The sequence below is a fragment of the Carassius auratus genome, chromosome 13, assembly GCF_003368295.1.
Source record: "Carassius auratus strain Wakin chromosome 13, ASM336829v1, whole genome shotgun sequence".
Lineage (NCBI taxonomy): Eukaryota > Metazoa > Chordata > Actinopteri > Cypriniformes > Cyprinidae > Carassius > Carassius auratus.
Window position 1 is genome coordinate 4,288,065 of NC_039255.1, and position 16,033 is coordinate 4,304,097.

General features: G+C 36.0%; 1 pseudogene; it reads left to right on the forward strand.

The window, feature by feature from the left end:
• The window catches only part of LOC113112392 (sorbin and SH3 domain-containing protein 1-like), a 43,556-nt pseudogene that overhangs the window by 12,259 nt on the left and 15,264 nt on the right, over positions 1-16,033 (forward strand).

Genomic DNA, 16,033 nt, shown 5'->3' on the forward strand with positions numbered 1-16,033 from the left:
TTTAATATTTGGCATGTTTTTGTGATGCAAATCCCTGTGTGTAATAAGCAAAGTCAACATGCACTGTGGACCCGCCAAGAGGCGCATTTTCTACCAATGCGCTCTTTAAATAACAAAAAAAATATTGCACCATTGACTTTAGACTTTAGACCAGGTTTGAGTTGGTCTATGGCGCAGTTTATTTTCAGCTCCTTAAAATAGCAATGTGCCAGCAATGCGCCTAAACACACCTCTCTTTTTAGACCAGCATGCCCATGGGTGCACAAATGGGTGCAAATGCAAATGCAATTAAACAACGTGGTGCTGGATGGGAAAATGCGAACGGCGCCGGACTGAAACTAGCAAACACAATGTTGTTAATGCACTAGAGTGGCAAAACTGTCAGTGTTCATGCCTTTGACCTAGATATGACCACTGAGATCATTGTTTACTGTGAGAAAGATGTGCTAGTCCAACTTGGCCCTTGCCCAATTCTGATACTCCTCAAATCAAACAGTCAACAGCCCATATCTTATTAGTACGACAAACATCCAGATTTAAAAAACATTTAGTCTTACATAGCCTCATGAGGTGCTTGGCATGCCAGACAGGGATGGAGAGGTGGATGGATAGCAGGATGCTGTAATTTGTTCATGACATGCTAAGTAGGTGCCACATTTCCAGGTGGCAGGTGCTTACAGGTCCATCTTGGTAGTTGAAAGAGGCAAAGCATTGTTAAGTTCCAGTTCTTTGAAGAGAACAGAAAATGATAGTAAGGATTTTTAAGACAGGCCACAAAAAAGGAGATTTAAAAAGGCTCCCTCTATGTTTGGGTGCTTGTTAGGTCTTTAAACCAGGTTAAGCTCAGCTGAAGTTCTCTGAAGGTGAAGGTCCTTACAGGTAAGGTGAGTCGGCATAATATTAACAAGATTAATGTGCAGAAATAAATCTTTTTCATATGATAATTGACTATTATGGTTTTGGATTTAGAAACTAAAATTTAGGATTAATAGCATATCTTCCACAAAGGTATCATGTGGAGCAATTCAGAGTATTAAGGATACTCAGACCGTGTGACTCTTTATTGATGGATTGATGCATGCAGCTGTTATAGTTGGATCTGTTTTAAGTTTATAGTGGAAAATGATTCCCTCTTATCTAATTCAGTATGCTATATAAACATAATATTTTTGTATTATTGTATTACCAAATGGCTATAACGTAACTGTTCAACAACTCCAAATTTAGGATGATATCCATTTTCAGGTGGGTAAATCCAGTGTTGACAGCCTTTTCTGTAAACATCTGAAAGATTATATATATAAGATTTTCATTAAGATGTGGGCTCTATTACATTATCTAAGTTAAATTATTTGGCTAATTAACTGGTTTTGATTTCCTATAGACAGTAACTGTAAGCTAAGTCAGGGAAACAGAATACGTCTGATAGATACAGATGGCTAATATTTACATTTTGATCCATTAGAAATGTTACAGGAATATATGCAATTATCCAGGGCCTGTGTAATATCTTCTTTGTCTAAAGAAAGCTCTCGTTTGGCAAATAGTAATTAGTATCTAAAATACTAATCATTATTTGTTTAGGCAGACACTTTTAACCAAAGCAACTTACTAATTTGTTACAGGGCAGAAACATCTGTGCTTAGAGGGATATCCTTTGTGAGCAACTGAAACATATAAATTTTCATTGACCCAGATTTTCTTACTCAGCCAATGTTCTGTAACAGGTCACTTTGTATCTTGTTTCAGTGTGAACCACAGCCATGACACATCAGTTTAGAGGGATTGTCAGTCTCGTCATGCCTCAGCTCCCTCACGCTTATCATATTAGCAGGATTGTTTGTAACGTTATTCCGGTGGGAATTTCACAATCGAGCCAATCAGATTGTTTTCAGATTTTAAATATTTACAGTGGTATAGAAAATAATCACCCCCTTTAAAGTTGCTTTGTAGGCTGAAACGAAGACGGACATTGTTTGTTTTATCCAGCTTTATTACTTGCAATTTATAACATCCAACAACAAAAAAATACCCACTGTATATTCAAAGCCATTGAAATCAGGCTTAAATATACCAAGCAAGTCAAGCAAGCAATTTACAAAATAGGCCAGGTTATTTTTTTTATTTTTTTTAGTGTTCAATGCTTAATTTTCATCCTTTTTCTAGGGCTGGGCACTAGGACGGTATATTGTGATAACTCGTTTCAAATTGTGAAATAAGATTTTGGTTAACCACCCACCCCTACTTTTTGCACCAGCTTTTTTGCGATTGTGAAAGCATGCTAAGGAACATATATTTGAGGTGTTGTTGTTGAGTTGCCGAAATCTTGATTGCCAACCACCCAATACTCTATGTTCTCTTTCCTGATGACTTGCTGACCAACACTGTTCCCTGTCTCAGCATCTCCTTTCATCTCTCCTTTCACCCATTTTCATTTGCAGGGCTCTCCAGCAGAGGGCACAGGGAAATTTGATGCAGCCCCTGGTAAGCGTGCCACATTTTCAGTATCTCCATCTAGTTTCTTGAGGTTACACCAGCGTGGCTGGCCTTTAGTTACAATTATATGGGCATGAATGAAACATGCTAAACAAAACAATTGCAACACAGATATATAAAACAACAGAAATATATGATAATGTATGATATTGTTTAAGTCTTTTTTACACAATTGAAGCTGTACTAAGTAATGCATAAAAGACAGTAGTCTAATGTCTTGATACAGGAGGCTCATGAGTAAGCAATCACAAACAGACTCTCTCTGTCTTCCTCTCTGGCTTGAGTCATTGTTGAATCAGTATTCTCACTGCCAGGGCCCCTATTTCCTTCCGTTCATTAATCTTTCCTTGATATTTGTGCCAGCCATCAGAGAACACTGTGATTACAATCTTCCTAGAACTTAAAAAGCCTTAACAATAACTCCATAAAACTAGCTCAGTGGTTCTCAACAAGTGGCTCACAAAATGTCACAGAGTGATGTGACATTCAGCCAAGTATGGTGACCTGTGACCTTTGTGATCTGCATTTAACCCATCCAAAGTGCACACACACAGAGCAGTGAACACACACACACACTGTGAACACACACCCGGAGCAGTGGGCAGCCATTTATGCTGCGGCGCCCGGGGAACAGTTGGGGGTTCGATGCCTTGCTCAAGGGCACCTAAGTCGTGGTATTGAAGGTGGAGAGAGAACTGTACATGCACTCCCCCCCACCCACAATTCCTGCTGGCCCGGGACTCGAACTCACAACCTTTCGATTGCGAGTCCAACTCTCTAACCATTAGGCCATGACTTCCTCTCTAACCATTAGGCCATGAGGAGGTTAAAAACAATGATAAATGCAATTATAGTAGCTCTACTTAGTTTCTTTTTTGGTTGTACACATCTCATTTATGGATGTATGTGTCTTGTAGCATGTCCACCCTGTCGGCGCACTGTATCTGCTGTGCGAGTAACACCTTTGAGGATCATGAAGAGTTCCCCTGATCTCATGCCCACTGGTAAGAGCAACATTTGTAGTATTTGGGGGACTAACATTAGGAGTAACATCAAATGAGTAATATAAAACTTTATTTAGTTCTTTGAAATAATTTCTTTGCTCCTATGTTTTTGCAGAGCTGGACCCTACCCGTGTTTGCAAGGGAATGGGTGCTGTTACTTTGAGGGCCACACTAGTGCATATCGATGATGAGGACGGCACAAGCCAAGAGCTAACCAAGAACACTGCCAAAAGTAAGTTGGAAATGCAGGATTTGTCAATAGGAGAGTGCTCTGTAAATATTGCACAAAGCAGAACAGCGCCAGGCTAGTTGTTGTGTGCTGTCATAATGTTACTTATGATATGTATGCAGATATTGTTCACTAAATGTGCTTTTAATTTTTTCTGTACTCCCATTAACTGGAAAGATCTTTGTTTACAGGAACTGTGCTTTCCTGAGTTTCCAATGTTCCTATTAATGAAAAGGTCCATGTTATGTTATTTTGACAGTCAATGGATTTGTTGTGTTTACTTGCTGAATTACACAGTAAATTAGATTTGTACAGATTTGTATGTTTTGTCACCTTTTTTACCCATGATGAGTTTGCATCCCTGAACTAAGCAAGTCAAAGGTGCAAGTGGCAAAGAACCAAAACTCCATCGGCAACAGAAATGGAGAAAAAACCTTAGGAGAAACCAGGCTCAGTTGGAGGGCAGTTCTCCTCTGGCTAGACAAAACCAGCAAGGTGTGGTTTAATTCTAGGCTGCAACACAGGTCAAATTCTGCAGAGGACTTGTCGGGTTCCCACGGTCTTGTCCCAATGGCCGTCTAGTTGGCGAGGTATTTGCAGGGGATCTGTCTCTGGGGCTCATCTAGTTGACGTGGTCTCTGCTGACATTCAAGGCTGTAGAGGTCATCTAGGTGCTGATTCACCATCTGGTCTGGGTATGGACTGGACCTCGGTGGCTATGGTGACCATCTTGTCTGGAAGCGGACTGGATCTGAGTGGCTATGGTGACCTTGGAACAAGAATGAAATAGACTAATATTAGTGTAGAGGCCATTCTTCTTACAATTTAACGAGTATTGGGTGTTATGGGAAGTGTTCCCGGTTCCGGTTGACTTATTTAATGCAGCCTAATTATCTTTTAATGGATTAGAATTATAGAAAATGAAGTTTCTACAATATTTAGTAGTAGCTTATCAGTGGTGACTGTCAGTTTATGTGCATATGGCAGAAATTCAACTTAGTCAAACAGACAATGAACACTATTAAAAGCAATTATTAAATGATGCAATCAAACTTGTTGCAAAATTTGGTAGTTCTGTATATTGTTTCAGGTTGTTTCTGCATCATCTAAGGTCTGAGATATCTGAGATATCTTCCTGGTTCTAGTAAAAACGCAAGCTGCTGCATTTTGTACCAGCTAGAATTTGTTTACTAAGTGCGCAGAGCAACCACCCAATAAATCATTACTATAATCTAACATTGAGGTCATGAACACATTAATTAACTTTACTGCATTTGACACTGAGAACATAGATCATAAATTAGATACATTTTTAAGATGGAAAAATGCGGTTTTACAAATGCTAGAAACATGGTTCTCAAAGGAAAGACTGGTGTCAAACAGCACACCTAGGTTTCTAACTGATGATGAAGAACTGACAGAGCAGATATCAGTTGTTAGACAGTGTTATGGATTATTACATTTGAAGGTTTTTCAGAATTTACCAGTAGGAAATTGCTAGTCATCCATTTTTTTTATACATCAAGTGTGCATTCTGCAAAATGGTATGTTTCATCAGGCCGCGAAGAAATATACAGCTTAGTATCATCATCATAACACCATGTTTTCTGATGATGTTTCCCAAGGGAAACATGTAAGCCATGAAAAGCCTTGGTCCTACTGCTGAGCCTTGTGGTATTCCATACTGTACTTGTGATTGATATGATACCTCTTCATCCACTGTTGTAAATTGATGACGGTCCGATAAGTAAGATTTGAACCATGGCAATGCGATTCCACTAATGCCACACTGTAAAAAATAAGTGTAATTTTAACTGTAAAATTTTGTAAAAACGCTACGGAAAAAAACTGATAATAGGTTAACAGTAAGTTCCCGTACTATATACAGGGAAAAACTGTAAAAGATCTAACAAAGCATTTAATGTAAATTTACAGTAAAATTCTGTTAATTATACAGCTTTTAGAAGTAAAAAAAGAACAAATCAATGTATAATTTACAGTCTAAAACTGTAAACTGATATTCCCAGAATTCCCTGCGTGACACTCCACGTTTGAAAGTATTTTGTTTAAATAATCAAGTTTTTAAATAGTTCTTGTTATCAGTTATGTACATTTGAGCTTTATGTTACATCTTCTGTTGCTTAATGAAAGTTTTTTGCATTATTTAAGTATCACGTGTGTTACCATGATGGTGTTCCATAAATGTGCACCTTCTATATGTTAATATATACTTCTGCTTGTGGTGAAGCTACTTGTGATGAGCTTTGATACTTCATGTGGCTTTCTCTTATTCAGTACCATCTTTATTATTATGGTGGTTGTCAGTATTTTCAAGGTACAAAACAGATTTAATTTTGTGTGTTGTTGAATTTACTGGTTTATATTCACATTTTCTTGTTTGTAAATTACAGCTTTATATTGTAAAATTAACAGTTTTTGACGTAAATGTGTTTACAGTTTTCTGTATTTTTACAAAATTATTCTGGCAACCACAGCTGCCAAAAAGTTTTTGTAAAAACAACAAGAATTTTTTTACAGTGCAACCTAAATTTGTAGTCCACTCAAAAGAATGTTGTGGTCGATAGTGTCAAACACAGCACTAAGATCCAGTAACACTAATAGAGAAATACAACCACGATCAGATGATAAGAGCAGGTCATTTGTAACCCTAATGAGAGCAGTCTCAGTACTATGATACGGTCTAAATCCTGACTGGATATCCCTTACAGATACCATTTCTCTCTAAGAAGGAACAAAGCTGAGAGATACTGCCTTTTCTAATATTTTTTTTTTTAAAGAAAAGGGAGATTTGAGATCATTCTGTATTAACTAATTATCTACGATCAAGGTATGTTTTTTTTTTAATGAGAGTCTTAATAACAGCCAGTTTTAAGAATTTTGGGACATATCCCTAATGGCATTGATGAATTAATAATATCCAGAAGAGGATATATGACTTCTGAAAGCACCTCTTTTAGTATCTTAGCTGGAAAAGGGTCCAACATACATGTTGTTGGTTTTAATGATTTGACAAGTTTATAGAATGCTTCCTCTTCTATATCAGATAATGAGTGGAATTGTTCCTTGGGGCATCTATTCCACTGTCTGATGTGATACTATAGCTGACGGCTGCATGGTTAGAATTTTATCTCTAATAGTATCGATCTTGGAAGTAAAGAAGTTGATAAAGTCATTACTTCTGTGCTGCTAGGAAATTTCTGCACCTGTTGATGCTTTATTTTTTTGTTATTTTAGCTACTGTATTGATTAAATGCCTGGGGTTGTTTTTGTTTTCTTCTAAAAGAGATGAAAAGTAAGCAGATCTAGCATTTTTTTTTTTGGTTTTCTATAAGTAGAAGTACTTTCCTTCCATGCAATACGAAATACTTTTAATTTAGTTTTTTTCCATCTGCTCTCCATTTTCCCTGTTGTAAATGTGCTCATTATGCCATGGCGTCAGACTTTTTTCGTTGATATTCTTTAAACATAAAGGAGCCACCGTATCTAAAGAAAAGAAAGAATCCATAGATTCTGTTACAACATCAAGTTTTTCTATACAACTCCAGAGTGAAGAAAGGGGCAGGTAACATCATCACAAACTCCTCTCACTCGGGGCCACAACCTGTTTGCACTCTCCCCACAGATAAATGTTACAGATCTCTGTGCACTAGAACATCTAGGCATGAACACAGCCCCCCCCCCATGCCATCTACAGCTTACAAAAAAAATACAACTTGTCTTCTGTAATTCATTTCTTAATCAGTAATTATTGCCTCTCTCTCAAGTTTTATGTACATGCACATATTTTTTATTTTTATGGCTGTATATACAGTAAATAATGTACAACTCTGTACATAAATATTCTGTTCCAGATGTATACCACATTATTATTATTATTTTCCTTAGTCTTACTTATTTTCTGTTATCAGTGTCATATGTGTATGTATGTAGGTTTTTACCAAGAACAAGAAAACACAACGAATTCCTTATGAAGCAAATAAAACTCATTCTGATTCTGATTCTGCTTGGACAACTTTTAGTGAACGTTCATATTTGCAGGGGATCTTCAAAGACATCTTTTGTTCACACCCACGTTGAGCTGTGGAAACGGGAACCTTCAGCGTGGATGGTTTCACATTTCACAATTGTTGTTATGCCTGAATAAAAAGGCCATTGGAATAAACACTTCTTACAGTGGGTTCAATGGTCTCCTTGTTCTTCTGTCAAAGTTCAGAGAATCTTTTTTTTTTTCTCAGTAAATTAGCTTCTATGTGGATGAAGACTTTCTGTGGGGTTCAGTTCTGACAGATTCTGGCTGGTGATTCATTTATTGGAGATTTAAGGATTTTTTTTGTGGCATAAATTGTGGTTAGCGCTGAAAACAAATAGGTTCACTGCCAAGTAGAGGCAGCTTTATTTCATGTTCATGCCTTTTTAGGTTTTATAAAGTTCCTTGGAGATTTTCTGATCCTTTAAGAATCCAAACTGTTTGGATTTGTTACAGGTGGATGGCTTGGTGCGGTCAATGGAGATCCCATAGAAACAAGTCTGACTGAGAGAAGTGTAAACAACACTGGAGCTGATTTAAATTCAACTCCAGTCAATGAGACACCAAGAAAGGTGAGTCACCATGTCTGAACCTCGTTCCTTTTTAGCAATGCTTTGCTTTCTTGCAAAAATGCCAGAGATTGAAATGAATGCTAATTAAACTGCTTGATCCCAAGATCTCTGGAGACATTGATGAACTCCTTAATCTTAAAATAATTTAAATGAGTGCAGTGACTGAATCCTGTCAATATTTTAGAAGAGAGATGACATTTCTAGTATTTTTTTTAAATGCATTATCATCTATAATGGTATAGATCCAAAGTATTAAATTATGTATTCCTGAAGTTACATTAGGGAATTAGTGGAGAAGTTACATGAAAAATGAATGCAATTTCTGACTATTAATAATTTGTTTAAGCAAGTGTTGTTATTGTTTACTAAAAACTTTACTGTTTTAATAATAAAATTGTTATTGGAAATAACTCTGAAAAAAATATTACATTAAAAATGTAGAAAATTGAAAAAGTTGAATGTTTTTATTACTTATATGAATAAAACTTAAAAATAAATTAAAGGGATATTTCACCTAAAATTTAAAATATGGTTATCATTTGCTCACCTTCATGCTGTTCTGTATGATTTTTCTTCTTCTGTTGATCAAAAAATAAGATACTTTGAAGAATGCTGGTAACCAAACAGCTGACTTTGACTTACATTGGTGAACTATATCCCTTTAAAATTTAAACTGAACATATAAAATATATTAATATTAGTCATTTAATGTAAATTATATAAATACGTACTATAATATTATAAATACACTACTGGCTAAGCATTAAATAAATCTTAATAAAAGTTGTGTACTCCTGCTGTTGATGACCTCCTCAAGACAGAAGACAATTAATTAACCAAAAAGTGCGATTCTATGTTATTTGTCATTGTCTTCAGCAGCATTGCAGAAGAATATTTGCACCAATCATTTGTTTGAAAGAGAAGTTTAGTGAAGCAAATTTCCTCCATATGGAATCCTGGGAAACTCAAAGTTGTCTGTATGTGACACTAGAGTGTCTGCTTTTGTGTTCTCCTTAAGGTGGACTCACCTGTAAGTGATGGTCAGTCTCTGCTCACATCCTGCCTTGATCAACCGAGTGCTGTTACCTCATCAGCCAAAGTGTCCTCTTCATATCCCCCCACCAGCAGCATCCACCAAACAATCGTCTTGCTGAAGCACAGCAGAGGTAAATAACAGCCTCTCAGTTCTTCAGGTGGGGTTAAAAGTTAAAAGTGCTAAATGCTTTCATGATATATGAGAAACAATATTGAATGTTCTTTCCCTTGTGATTAGTTTTCAATGTTATATTTTAACATTAGGATTAAAATCACAAAGTACATCTGTCAAATGCAAATATGTCTGTCCTTCTTAGGAAAAAAAAGTTGCCATTCAAATAGGGCTGTAGCCATGATTAATTCGTTTAAACATTAAATATTTAAGTGTGGTAAAAAAAAAAAAATTCAAGGCACTTCAGTGTCTATAACTTTTAATATTTTTGAGCATTATCAAATCTGGTTGATAAAAAGTAAAGCCCAAAGTGTCTTCTTTCCAAAAACACAAAAATTATTTTTTAAACACACTGAAGTAGGAAACTGTTACAATTATAAGTTTCGTAAAGCACTTTCAGCTGTGAGTGCCATTATAGGGGGTGCTGGCTAACAGGTTAAGTGATCCTTTTAAAGATTTTGTCCTAGATAAATATCAGCTGAAAGTACCAGGCCAGTGTGTATTTTATCTTGTGTTCTGGACGTTTATGATCTGAGTGTGTGTTTCAGAAGCTATGGCGGAGCAGGGCAGAGGCACTAATCGGAGCCCTACCGTCAGCCAGAATAAATCTTCCTCTGAGACTCCTGCAGACGTGGAAGGAAAGAGAAGGAGACTGTCTGAACATTCAGCTGTCCCAGCTCCCAGAGTCCCAGTTCGGGTAACAAACAGCCATTTCTAGTTCTCAAGACACACCTGTGCAGAGTTTGACGACATAACTATATCCAGATTCATATATAAATAAAACACCATCTGTACAATTTTCTCTTTTAGAACACAGAGCTGTCAAAGGACTGGTACAGAAACATGTTCAAACAGATTCACAAAGTCTCAGGTAAAGATGCACCTTAGGAATCACATTTGATCAACACTTTTATTTCATCTTTTTGTGTCCATATCCGAATATGTCCAGGTCACAGTTCAGTCATGTATCTATGTGTGTATTCATCTTTGTCAGTGTGTTTTGTCTTTCACTCACCTTACTCAGAGCCTGTCGAAGAAAATCCATATCGTCCCACCTACATATTTCCAGAGAGCAATGACAAGCCACTGAAAACCAGAGGTACCTTAGTAAGAGTTATAATCTGATATTTATTAACATTCATCCATGTCACTCTTTTCTGTCTGTCATTTAGCAACAGATTTATTTCTGTGTATATATATCAGGGTAATTTTATATACAGTTCATGAAAACCAAAATAAAAAGGAATACACTGCCGTTTTGAAAGTTTGGATAAGATTTTAATTTTTTTTGTAATGTTCAGTACAAAAATACAGTAAAAACAATAATATTGTGAAATATTATTATAATTACCAATAACCATTTTCTATTTAAATATATTTTAAAATGTAATGTAGCCATTATTTCAGTCTTAAGTGTCACATGATCCTCAGAAATCATTCCAATATGCTGATTTGCTGCTCAAGAAACTGTTGAAAACAGTTGTACTGCTTAATATTATTGTGGATATTATTGCCTTCTCAGGTGTAGAAATTAATAAAAAAACAGCATTTATTTGACTTATTTTAACTTAATAAATATCTTCACTGTCACTTGATCAATTTAGTGCATCCTCTCTGACCCCTAATAAGATGTTAAATGCACCACGTGCTTGGCTCCATCCTATGTCCATTCTTTCACAAATCTCAACCTGCAATAGATGCTGATTTATATGCACACAGTGTCAACAAATTGATCGTCCTAAAGAGGCATCATAGCACTCAAGGTGAGCTGTGGAAATAGAGCTATTTTCAACACACTGAGAAAACCATATCATCATGTATTTAAAACTCGTAGATTGATTACCTCCATTATAAGAGCTTTCATACATCTGTGATGTGTTTTGTGGCTGTGCTTTTAGAGAACCGTTCTGCTGAATTATTAAAGCAGTCACAACACACCTAATGGGTTTATTCTTTAGAATACACAGTTAGCAAAGCCATTCCAATGCTGGTCTCAAGTATGTGTTAAAAATCATCATCTTAATGCCTCCTTTCAGTGGATTGCGGTGAAAATGGCTTATTTGTACTGTAACTTCCCAGCTAATGGAATATTCCAGCATCAGAAAAACACACTGCTGTGGTTATAGTGCCATCCACTGGTTGGATCAGTCTGTGGGAATAAAGCGGCCTTGTTTTGGAGCTGCCATTTAGTTTATAATGGACTGCTATATATGTCACACTTATCCCTGTAATTTTCACCTAGTATATATTAGATGTTTAGAGCACAGGCTATACTAAGTAGAAACACAATAAGAGACATTTGGAATACATTTGAATGTGAAATAAATATAATATATTGTAAGTTGTATTATTTCAGCTGTATTGCTCCATCGCTCAGTATTAAGTTTTTATTTGTGCCTAATAAGTATTTTCCGACTCTTTCAGATGAAAGACCGTCATATGCTGGTGAGGATGGTAAGTGTTTTTGTTTTAATCCTGTGAGAGAAAATATAAACTACACTATGCATTCTTGTTTAAAGGAAAGCTGTGTTTCAGTGCGGGCAGTCCCTCGTTCCAAGAGTGCTGTAGACATGGGGAGCTCCAGAGGACAGCTGCCTGTGCCAACTCACACATCTTCCCTAAAACCTCAGAGGTGAGCCGTGACACATTGAAACAAATATAATGGTTTATGTGAGGGATTCTAGCACATTTATTGACGGATGTCCTGAAACTTCTGTATTATGGTGTGAATTCTTGCACCCTGCTAGCGTTGCTCAACATAGAGATGATATCATTTCTTCACAAACTCTTAATATGTGCAGCATTGTATTTAAGCATTTGTCATGCTGCCTTAACAAGCATGTGTTGGCTTAGGAGATGTTGCTTTTTGCTGTTTAAATTCATAATAGACACCCCTTTCTTTCAGTCATCAGTTTCCGCTGGTTGAAAAGTAATTAACATAAAGTGTCTTTAACTTGAATCTTCGTAGATTACTTTTGGTTTTATACATAAATTTAAATATATGAATTCAAAATCTAAATTAAAACTGGGAAACTTCTGAAATGTTTTATTTTTTACATTTGGATTTTCACTTAAATTAAAAACAAAACCTGATACTTTTTCAGGATTTCAGGATAAATAGAAAGTCACAAATAACAGCATTTATTATTTTGTAATTTTATTACTGTCTTTAATGGATTAAATTGATCAAAATAAAAAAGGATAGATGCTGATCCCAAACTTTTGAATGGCAGTGCACTATAATGTTAAATAATTATTATATTATGAATATTTTAAAAATTTTCACTTGAATTATTGTAATGGTAATGTCATTTGGAGAAAACTTACAAAATGGTTCAATTCATTAACACTAATTAGGCATAGTGAACTTACATTAAACTGTGCTTTTAAATTTTTTATTTTCCAGGTTAATGTTTATTTCTTCTAATTTCTTCTTAAAGTTAAGTTTATTATGTACAAACATGAATTAATAGTATAAACAGTAGCACATATTTATATACCTTTAAATAAACTGTTGCTATACTAGTGTTATACAATATTATTGGTTCAATATTTGTATAAATTTATATAATCCATTTAAATGTATTTATATAAATGAACAGTTCTCAATGCAGATTAATAAATTGTTCAACATTTTTTATTGATTGTTAGTTCATGGTTCCTAGTACATAACTAAAGTCTGAAAGATCTGAGATGTATTGTAAAGAACTGCAGTGCTCGTATAATATAAGAGATGTATGATGTGTTTTTAAAACATAAACTGCATGTATGGAAACGTGTAGCCAAAACTTGCCCTTGCTCGTTGCCATGGCGTCTCTCCACCTCCCTTGCTTTATCACTCCATCTCTCCCCCCATGCATCCCTGCAGAAATGAGTGGGAGCCCCCTGACAAGAAAGTAGACACCAGGAAGTACCGCGCCGAGCCCAAGAGCATATTTGAGTACGAGCCAGGAAAGTCTTCAGTGCTGAAGCTGGAGAGACCGGTATGAAGCTCTTAACACATGCATGTTTGTTTACTGGTGATGGTTGTGCAGACCTGTGCATGCCTTTTGAAGCTGCAAGAGCTGTATTCTGCTTGTTTCACTTACAACGACAGCACACTCGCAGCTGTACATCTTGGTAGTCTTAAGTGATCTCGGTTGGTGACTTGTTCTGGTCATCCTTTTCATATTGTGATACATACTGTAGCATATATATCTTGTGTGTTGATGCACACACAGTGTCTTACAGTAACATTAGGAAGTAGGAGGACCCTTTACTCAGCTTTGAAAAGATGATCAATGTAGTGTCCAGACTCAGTTAAGAATAGAGGCTCTTGCAGGGGCTTGTATGTGCCTGCAGTCTGGCCATCATTCAATGATTCAATCTTGTTAGCATGAGTCATTCTGGGAGCTGCTACTATTACATAATGTCTTTCTGATGACATACCGCTGTAATAGGTTTTTAAAGAGAATTTATTCCTGCATTGACATTACTCCTGTCTTCAGTGTCACATGATGCTTGACATGATCCTTTTTCCTTTAAAAGGTATAAAGGTTTCAATAGAAATCTTTTGTAACAACATAAATGTCTTTACCGTCACTATCGATCAATTGAATATGTATTTGCTGAATAATAATAAAATGTAAAAAAAAAAAACGTTTGAACGATAGTGTAATGTTAAATTTAGCTATTTTTTTAAGTAGAGAAAATATTTATTTTACAATCATCAATGCAAAAATAATGATATTCATAGCAGAAGAATACAATTATTTATTTAATATTTCTGAATATGTGTTTATTCCCCTTATTGCCCTTATTCTCTCTTGCTCTAATGGATCCCTTTCCTTATCAGGACTTTGCCTTTTATGAGATATTTATTTCCTATTTCATGTTCCTTCGACTGCTGAGATCAACCAGATGTTCTTGAATTATAAGTCATCAAGCCGTAAACAAATCCAATCATGTTTCCTCCACACTCTCAGCCTGGAGCCTTTCTTACCGTCTAAGATCATGACATTAAGAGATAATTCATGTAACATCATCATTCAGTCTCACTGTATATCTCATTCATATTCTGAATCTTCCTCTCTCTCTTTCTCTCTCTCTCTGTCTTTTTGTCCTCCTTTCCTTGTTGCCATATTTCTGTAGACTCAGAACATAAGTGCAGAAGATGTAGATTTAGAGAATGAGCCTTGGTATAGGTTCTTTTCTGAGATGGAGTTTGGCAAAGCGGTAAGTTGGCAGTATTAAAGTGACCCATTTATATATATAGAAAAATGCATGTCATCCCTAAATATTTTTGTCTGTCTGTTAGAACCATTCTTATGTCACTTCCTGTCTGCACTGATCATCCATATGTATGTTCCTTATCCAGCCCATTCTAGTTGATTGCATAGCAATAAAAAAACAATACAAAAGTAGAAATGGAAGAGTTCCTCTGAACGTGCTTCAGAAGCTGCATCAGAGATGCTGAAAGAAATGATAAACGGTGCTGTCAAACATGGCAGACACCACCTCTCAGTTTGCCAGTATGATTTCTGATCATATTCTAAATCCATGATCTGTCTGAACCTTTTTTCACCATCTTTTACATTACATTTTTGTCTTTTCTGACTAATTGAATCTCAGTATTTTATCTTTTGCGGTGTGATATAACATTAAACTGGCATCGGATTTGCAGGGTTCGTTCGACAAAAATTCTGGTAGTAATTCTGGTGTTGGCACAGATGACTTCGAGTAGGCTTTCCGTTTTATGGAGTGCCAGGACTGGAAACAGACAGCAGCTTGTTAAAGACGACAGACTCTACATTAGCCAAACTCTTTCCCCTGTGCTTAACCCTGTTGCCTGTTTTCAGTAGCGTTGCCTGGGAAAATTGACTGAAAAGTTGGCCTCTGCATCATCCACTTATTGGTTGTCAGATTTGCTACATCCACCTTAACTAATGTGGAAGTACATAACATCCTGCCGGAAACTATCTGCTCATGGAGATTATATTTTTGAAGTGTACATTTTTTGTCTGACCTTGATGCAGCAAGTAAAGCACTGTAAATTACTACCAGTGTGTTGTCACTGGGATAGGAAGGCCGTCGCTACGCTCTCAGTGGCTCAGAGCCTGTGCATCATTGTCATCAACTCAACACCTGGGAGTAAATAGCACATTTGTTCACACCTATGTGCTTGGAGACAATTCAATTAAAATTAAAGCTTTTATTCAGAATGGACATTATCTTTTTATGGTAGGATTCCCTAAAATAAAATTAATCACATTTCTAAAGCATTGTAAACACTCTGAAATATGTTAGTATTAGAAATATTAACAACAGCATCCATCATATATAGCAGCTTAAGTCTTAAAGCTCTGAGTCTGTGGTCACAGAAAATCCCAGGAATAGACTCATTGAGCTTACAAAAAAATAAATAAAAATGAAGGGTCTATAATTTTTATGGTATGTTTACTTTAAAGAGCAGGTCATATGGTTTTTTGAAAAATTCTC